The sequence below is a fragment of the Atractosteus spatula genome, chromosome 5 (genome assembly GCF_055471065.1).
Source record: "Atractosteus spatula isolate fAtrSpa1 chromosome 5, fAtrSpa1.hap1, whole genome shotgun sequence".
In the NCBI taxonomy this organism is placed as follows: domain Eukaryota; kingdom Metazoa; phylum Chordata; class Actinopteri; order Semionotiformes; family Lepisosteidae; genus Atractosteus; species Atractosteus spatula.
Genome location: NC_142710.1, coordinates 12,538,853 through 12,548,059, shown reverse-complemented (window position 1 = coordinate 12,548,059; position 9,207 = coordinate 12,538,853). Strand labels below are relative to the sequence as shown.

General features: G+C 48.3%; 1 long non-coding RNA gene across 1 annotated transcript; it reads right to left on the bottom strand.

Annotated features, from left to right (window-relative positions):
• Nucleotides 1-2,602: 2,602 nt before the first annotated feature.
• On the bottom strand, nt 2,603-4,973 carry LOC148834144 (uncharacterized). Its single transcript, XR_016091075.1, has 4 exons — nt 4,960-4,973; nt 4,563-4,644; nt 3,730-3,861; nt 2,603-2,954 (listed from the first exon to the last, which is right to left on the bottom strand). It is a non-coding gene; the product is annotated as an uncharacterized LOC148834144 (long non-coding RNA).
• Between the last annotated feature and the right edge of the window lie 4,234 nt (nt 4,974-9,207).

The window sequence follows — 9,207 nt, the reverse complement described above, 5'->3', positions numbered from 1 at the left end:
TTTCGTTCCTCTGTTTGCCCGGGTGTGGGATGGCGGTGGACTTTGTATTTAATAGCAGTATCTTCTGTTTGTGTTTGTGTGAACAGGAAAATGACATTTGTCTCCAATATCATACCCGAATCAGGAGAGTTGCGGGTGTAGCGTTAAAAGGCGAACATGACCCAGAAACTGCATGTTCTTACAAAGAGGCTTTAACGAGCATCTCTCAGTATCCCGGAGCGGTGGAGACAAATGTAATTTTCCTGTTCACACAAACACACAGAAGATACAAAGTCTCTCTGTCTCTCTGCAGCGCGTTTCCTCCGGAGGTGTGGCAAGGCCTCGGATTGTGCAACCCTGAGCACGAGAAGCGGCAGTAAAGTCACCTGCTGTAGCTCCGACCTCTGTAACTGAGCCGTGGCAGGGGGGGCGGGGGAGAGACCCCTCTGGGTCGGGCACCGGGAGTCTCTTGTTGTCCCAGGGGGTCGTTCTTACCTGATTCTGGCGAGTGGCATGAGTGGGAGTAGGGCTGTGGTGCTGTGGAGCCCGTGTGGAGCCCACAGTCCCTGGACACTGTGTCTGTGTCAGACTGCTGTGTGTGGAGCAGACAGCCCCTCCTCTGATGTTAAACTCTCCTGCAATAAACTGGATTGGAATCAACATCACACTCTGACTCCTTCTGTTGTGTGTGTGTGCTGAGATGACTGATCGAGATGATTAATGACTCATCTCACCTCCCTTGCTATTGAGTGCGTTTGTTTTTTATTTTTTACTTAATTTCATTTGTTTTCTGCAATTCCCTTTGACAACGATTTCCGTGCATCACTTTGTAAGTTACGAGAAGCAGGGATCGTGGGAATGCCTTGAGACTGACATATTTACACGTCTGCTTATTTCCACACTGATCGTTCAGAAACCTCTGTGAGAGTGCGAGAAGACAAAGCTTCAGTGAGAAGGAAACCGCCAGAGGAACTTGGCTTTGCTGCCTGATAGAGTGTGCGGGTGCACAGACAAGCAGCACTGAGGTCATCCTGAGGTGCAACCAAAAACAGGGGATCGAGCCCAGGAGAAGCGCACAGGCGAGGTTTAAAAGACAGCATAACTGTGACATAACTCCATCGTCCCCTCGCTGTCTTTCACCCCTGCGCACGAGCTCGCCTTTTCCTCCGGTCCCTTCACGTCACGGTGGCCGCGCGCACAGAGAGCTCCTGGGGCGCCAGCAGGCCTCCGGGCTCCGGGCGAACCAGGTTCACACGTGACCGCGTCTGGACGTGCGCGCGGCAGCCTGTGAGCGAGCGGCTGATCACATGAAGACACGGGCTGTCAGCACCGTCACGTCTGGGTCTCGCTGCCGGAGATGACGCCGGGCGTGTTCATGTGCGCACGACTACCGCGCCACAGAGGAAACGAAGGAAAGAGGTTTTTTAAAAAAGATTTTTTATTTAAATACGAAAAGGGAAAATGCAACAAACAGGGGTTTAGAGATACGAATGTACAGATGTCTCAACACGACACAACAAGGAGCAACAAGTGGAAGAAACGGGGAAGAAAACACTTTGTCCGCAGTACAGAGGTTATGTGGTGTTAGTGGTTACATTCAGTAAGTTTGTGCTTAAAGACTTTTGTAGACCAACTCACCAGTCTTATTTTTTAATATTTTCAGTGAATTAGAGTACAGCTTGAATGAGTTAGAACATTCTTTAAAGCTTGCGGATTCTGTTTTACTCTAAGCGTGTGAATGTCAAATTTTGCAAACGAGAGAATAATGTTTACCATCACACGGACTTCGTGTGGATTCGAGACACCGGGAACAATATTGTAGCGCCCTCGCCTGGCGCTGCGGCCGAAGAGCTGCTGGGGAGCGCGGCGAGGGGCGGGACGGGAGTAATAATAATAATAATAATAATAATAATGGAGTAGTGGTGGCCAGGGCGGGGCCGAGGAGAGTCGCTGACCAGTGCGGCTGACCCACTGCAAAACGGGCGTACAGTCTGGTGAGATCGCCCAGCTTCGTGTAAATAGTTCCCTGGTTTCGCACCCCTGTTATACTTGTGCCCAATTGCCACCCTATCCCTGTGTAGCTACCCAAATAGACCCCAGTGTGTTGCTCGCTCTCTGTGAATTTTCTCTCTGTTTTCAATTCTATTCAATTCAATCCAATTCAACGTGCTGTATTAGCATACTCTTTTCTGTATGTTTATAGTGGGTACTGGCCTAATTCGGCCCTGCACCCGTTGTTAGGTGCTTTTCTCTGAACATGGACGATGTTTCTACAGATCTCCATGTGCAGAGTTTCTGTGGGGTGTTTGTCCCATTGAGTGTACTCCTGGTCTGTGAGGGGACCCCACACTTCACTGCCGTATAGGGCAATGGGTTGGATTACACTTTCAAATATTTGGTGCCAGATTCTTGTTGGTGGGTTGATGTTGAAGAGCCTCCTTCTTATTGTGTAGAAAGCCCTGAGTGCCTTCTCCCTCAGTGCCTTCACTGCCAGGTCAAAACTCCCACATGAGCTGATGGTGAGACTGAGATATGTGTAGCTGGATGTGTAGGTGTGATGAGTAATTAATCATCTCGATCAGTCATCTCAGCACACACACACACAACAGAGGGAGTCAGAGTGTGATGTTGATTCCAATCCAGTTTATTGCAGGAGAGTTTAACATCAGAGGAGGGGCTGTCTGCTCCACACACAGCAGTCTGACAGAGACACAGTGTCCAGGGACTGTGGGCTCCACACGGGCTCCACAGCACCACAGCCCTACTCCCACTCATGCCACTCGCCAGAATCAGATAAGAACGACCCCCTGGGAAAACAAGAGACTCTCCGTGCCTAACCCAGGGGGGTCTCGCCCCTGCCCCCCCTGCCACGGCTCAGTTACAGTGGTCGGAGTTACAGCAGATGACTTTACTGCCGCTTTTCAGGCTCAGGGTGGAGCAATCCGAGGGCTTGCCACACCTCTGGATTAAACTCGCTGCAGAGAGACACAGAGAGAGGTGGTTAGACTGCGCTCTCGCTGGGCTGAGCCATTTCCCTGACCTTCAAGACAGCACACACAGCTGACACGAGGAGTGTCAAACAGATACACTGACATATTGAAGACAAATTCTGAAGATTAGCTAAAAGACACACACTGCCTGTATTAGCTGATGGAGACACACACTGTCTGTATTAGCTGATAGAGACACACTGTCTGTATTAGCTGAAAGAGACACACTGTCTGTATTAGCTGATAGAGACACACTGTCTGTATTAGCTGATAGAGACACACTGTCTGTATTAGCTGAAAGAGACACACTGTCTGTATTAGCTGATGGAGACACACACTGTCTTTATTAGCTGATAGAGACACACTGTCTGTATTAGCTGATAGAGACACACTGTCTGTATTAGCTGATGGAGACACACACTGCCTGTATTAGCTGATAGAGACACACTGTCTGTATTAGCTGATGGAGACACACTGTCTGTATTAGCTGAAAGAGACACACTGTCTGTATTAGCTGATGGAGACACACACTGTCTGTATTAGCTGATAGAGACACACTGTCTGTATTAGCTGATAGAGACACACTGTCTGTATTAGCTGATGGAGACACACACTGCCTGTATTAGCTGATAGAGACACACTGTCTGTATTAGCTGATGGAGACACACTGTCTATATTAGCTGAAAGAGACACACTGTCTGTATTAGGTGATAGAGACACACTGACCAAGCCAGCAGACAGACCCAGTATCTTGACTTACTGACAGGCTGGCTGTAGATCGCAGTCACACAGATGATGTTATCACCCGTGCACGTCTGCTCCATCTTTCCACAGATGCCAGGCCTCACACCCTTTCCCGCAGCCATGCAGCTGTAACACTTCAGGGCCTCTCCTGCAGGCCAGGGGGACAGAGTCAAGAGGAGAGAGTCTGGTGGGTAGGTATGGCCTCTCTCTCATCACTCCACCTCATCACTGAATCGCGTCTTTCTACTTCATTTCTGCCAACACCTGGCACCCTAAAAGAGTATGCTTCATCTCTCTCCCTTCTTCCTTGTTTGTGATGTTTCCTTCAGTACTCAGACACCGAATTGACTAATGGAATTTTAATTGTATCAAAAGACTGATATGAGGCAAAAGTATGGAATTTCTGCTTTTACTTCTCGATAACTGCATGCGTACACGTTAAACCATGGAAAAACTAACGTTTTTGTGTTCAATGCCCCCAATTTTCCCCCAGTGCTGTTCAAAGTTGTTTGAAACTTATAATGACAGTCATTGATCCTGTCTGAAATGACCAGTCTATCTGTGTGATCAGTGTCATTGATCCTGTCTGAAATGACCAGTCTGTCTGTGAGATCAGTGTTATTGATCCTGTCTGAAATGACCAGTCTGTCTGTGTGATCAGTGTCATTGATCCTGTCTGAAATGACCAGTCTATCTGTGTGATCAGTGTCATTGATCCTGTCTGAAATGACCAGTCTGCCTGAGAGAGGAGAACTGTTGTCAGTACCTGCTGTATTGATAAAAGGGGTAGTGAGTGACCACTGTGAATAACACCGAGCCACATGAAGCTCGGAGACAGAGCGAACTCACCGCAGCTCAGAGACAGCAGCAGGACAGCAGCGAGGAACACCAGCGACTTCATCTTGTTGGAGTACGACAGCAATATTGGGGTCTGTACAGAGTGAAAATGTCAAAATCATACCCATAAGTATTTAATTTTCACTGAATACTTGCAGTTTCGTTTCAAAAGAGGAATGAGCTCATGCTACCGCTTCAAGAATAAGAATAAGAAACGATTTCCACATCTGAGACAAATCGGCTCGTCGGGCCAGAACGCAGCCCAATTTCCTTTGAGTTAATAAGAATAATAAAATAAGAATAAGAATCAGATCTCGGAACGGCAAGTTCAGAGCAGTCGAACCGCCTCCTCTCAGGCGCCCAGAGGCCGGCGGCTCTGAAGCCAGAACCGCACACCGTGTTGACTTACCAGCTCAAAGCGACACGGGGTGTCAGTCTGAGATGAGCGACACACACGTCCCGTCCCTCTTTATATACTGTAGCTTCTGCCCCCCCAGAAAAACTCTGCCGGCAAAGAAAAAAGGCAACATAAAAACAAACAGTCAAAACAGGATTACAGCCAAGTGGGCGCCCCCGGTGATGGAAACCACGCCCCCACGCCCCGCAGAAGATCCACTATGCCCGCCCCCCGCGGTGAGAACCACACCCCTTGTCACCGAGGAGGATTAAAAAAAGAATTTAAAAATAATAATAATAAAAAGGCATTTGATTCAAATAGCTTTGGCACAATCTATGGGTACTTTGCCCTTGAGTTGCGAAGCTTTTAGATTCTTTGGGTCTTTTATGCAGATCGCTCAGCTGGAGGATTTCTGTAGGAGCACCATTATTTAAAAGATTTCCAAAACTATAGCTTTGGTAGAAAAAGTGAGAGTATCTTCACGCATTCCTCTTCATTATACTTCACACTTAGTTTAAACTACTGAGTGAAGTAGGTTTGAAACACAGAGGAAGGGGCAGCTCTTTAGCCGGTTGTGGGCCTGTGGGTCAACTTCAACAACTGTCCAACTGAGTTCTTGATCATTATATTTGGGCTTCTTTAAAAACAACAGGGTTTATTTCTAAAGAAGGATTTAAACCAGATTGATATATTATTAACTACAGTAGCTAGACTGAGTGAATGGCCTCCTGTTGTTTGTAACCTTTCTAATGGTTTCAGATTCCAGGCACTATTGATAAGTAAACAGCCAAACAGTGAAAAGTATTGTACAGTAACTCGGCAAAAAGTTTCACCCTGAGCTTAATGTTGATTCTCATAGAAAGAGGGTGCCTGGTGTTTCATTTCCACATCTTAGAAACACAGCAGATTTAGAACGTTCAAAGAATTGAATTGTTCTAATGATCTGACTAGAACACAGAAGCACAATCACATCATCCACGTCCTGGCTTCACTGCACTGGCTTCTCATATGACACCACATACATCTCAAGGGTCTGTGCTCACATACGAAGACAGCTCAGCCACCTAAGTGATCTTACGTTTCCGTAAGCATCAATAAGACTGTTCCGGTCAAAGGATGCTGTGTATCTCAAAACCCGTCAAATTAACAGAAATGTTAATTTGACGGATTTAATTAACATTTAAGTCACACAGCCCTTAAACTGGGGAATGACTTACCGAACCTTGTTAAGGATGATCCATCTGTATCAGCCTCTATAATCGAACCTCAGACCATACTGTATTCTCTCTCACCACTGACCACCTGATCTCCACAGAGCTCATATCTACAGCTGCTCTACCCATCCTGTATCTCTCTCACCACTGACCACCTGATCTCCACAGAGCTCGTATCTACAGCTCCTCTACCCATCCTGTATCTCTCTCACCACTGACCACCTGATCTCCACAGAGCTCATATCTACAGCTCCTCTACCCATCCTGTATCTCTCTCACCACTGACCACCTGATCTCCACAGAGCTCCTATCTACAGCTCCTCTACCCATCCTGTATCTCTCTCACCACTGACCACCTGATCTCCACAGAGCTCGTATCTACAGCTCCTCTACCCATCCTGTATTCTCTCTCACCACTGACCACCTGATCTCCACAGAGCTCGTATCTACAGCTCCTCTACCCATCCTGTATCTCTCTCACCACTGACCACCTGATCTCCACAGAGCTCGTATCTACAGCTCCTCTACCCATCCTGTATCTCTCTCACCACTGACCACCTGATCTCCACAGAGCTCGTATCTACAGCTCCTCTACCCATCCTGTATCTCTCTCACCACTGACCACCTGATCTCCACAGAGCTCCTATCTACAGCTCCTCTACCCATCCTGTATTCTCTCTCACCACTGACCACCTCATCTCCACAGAGCTCATATCTACAGCTCCTCTACCCATCCTGTATTCTCTCACCACTGACCACCTGATCTCCACAGAGCTCGTATCTACAGCTCCTCTACCCATCCTGTATTCTCTCTCACCACTGTCCGCCTGATCTCCACAGAGCTCGTATCTACAGCTCCTCTACCCATCCTGTATTCTCTCTCACCACTGACCACCTGATCTCCACAGAGCTCATATCTACAGCTCCTCTACCCATCCTGTATCTCTCTCACCACTGACCACCTGATCTCCACAGAGCTCCTATCTACAGCTCCTCTACCCATCCTGTATCTCTCTCACCACTGACCACCTGATCTCCACAGAGCTCATATCTACAGCTCCTCTACCCATCCTGTATCTCTCTCACCACTGACCACCTGATCTCCACAGAGCTCCTATCTACAGCTCCTCTACCCATCCTGTATCTCTCTCACCACTGACCACCTGATCTCCACAGAGCTCGTATCTACAGCTCCTCTACCCATCCTGTATTCTCTCTCACCACTGACCACCTGATCTCCACAGAGCTCGTATCTACAGCTCCTCTACCCATCCTGTATCTCTCTCACCACTGACCACCTGATCTCCACAGAGCTCGTATCTACAGCTCCTCTACCCATCCTGTATCTCTCTCACCACTGACCACCTGATCTCCACAGAGCTCGTATCTACAGCTCCTCTACCCATCCTGTATCTCTCTCACCACTGACCACCTGATCTCCACAGAGCTCCTATCTACAGCTCCTCTACCCATCCTGTATTCTCTCTCACCACTGACCACCTCATCTCCACAGAGCTCATATCTACAGCTCCTCTACCCATCCTGTATTCTCTCACCACTGACCACCTGATCTCCACAGAGCTCGTATCTACAGCTCCTCTACCCATCCTGTATTCTCTCTCACCACTGTCCGCCTGATCTCCACAGAGCTCGTATCTACAGCTCCTCTACCCATCCTGTATTCTCTCTCACCACTGACCACCTGATCTCCACAGAGCTCATATCTACAGCTCCTCTACCCATCCTGTATCTCTCTCACCACTGACCACCTGATCTCCACAGAGCTCCTATCTACAGCTCCTCTACCCATCCTGTATCTCTCTCACCACTGACCACCTGATCTCCACAGTGCTCGTATCTACAGCTCCTCTACCCATCCTGTATTCTCTCTCACCACTGACCACCTGATCTCCACAGAGCTCGTATCTACAGCTCCTCTACCCATCCTGTATCTCTCTCACCACTGACCACCTGATCTCCACAGAGCTCGTATCTACAGCTCCTCTACCCATCCTGTATTCTCTCTCACCACTGACCACCTGATCTCCACAGAGCTCGTATCTACAGCTCCTCAAGGGTTGCAACAGCTGCAGAAGAATAAGATTTTATCGGGGTCAATGGCGGTGTTTAAAATACATCCTCTCCGCCCCGGCCAGCCCGGAGCCCCGCCGGCGGGAGCACGGCTCGCTCAGCTCCGGAGCTGCACAAACCCCAGGCGCCAACGCGGCAACGCGTCAACGGGGGGACTTGTTCACACCTGAACGTCATGCCGGTTCAGACACCGCCCCCTTGATCGGGCGAGCCCGTGTTTTGAAAAGGTGGTGTGAGGACCACCAGGGACGTACAGCAGTTGAGGGTTCAAGCTGTTTCAAAGCTTTCGTCTGGACGCGGAACCTCACACGATTTAACACCCTTTACCGCGAAGCCCACCTCATTCCTTAGTGCTGTGTTTGTGCCGTTGAAAGTAGAGTTTGTGCTGCTCTCGTTCCTGAGATATAGCGCCTTGTTTCTCCGGTGATCACATGACCACACACGGTGACTTTGACCTCCAGTGACCCCGTCTGCCGAGTTCAAGCGCTGTGCCGCTGGTGCGAGAGGAACTGTTCTGCAGTTTCGTTCCTCTGTTTGCCCGGGTGTGGGATGGCGGTGGACTTTGTATTTAATAGCAGTATCTTCTGTGTGTTTGTGTGAACAGGAAAATGACATTTGTCTCCAATATCATACCCGAATCAGGAGAGTTGCTGGTGTAGCCTTAAAAGGCGAACATGAGCCAGCTACTGCATGTTCTTACAAAGAGGCTTTAAGGAGCATCTCTCAGTATCCTGGAGCTGTGTCCTTTATAGAAATCTGAAGAAGTGATCAGTTGACCCAGGAAGTTCATAACTCAACTGCAAAACGTTGGGAACTCTACCGTCTCACAGATGCAGACCGATGTAGAAATATTGGAAAAGATTTTTATTTTCAATTATTGTTCTATTTAAAATAACCGAACATATATCTAAGGTCTTAAAAGTCCGTCATTATCCATGTCATCGTATTTGCAGTG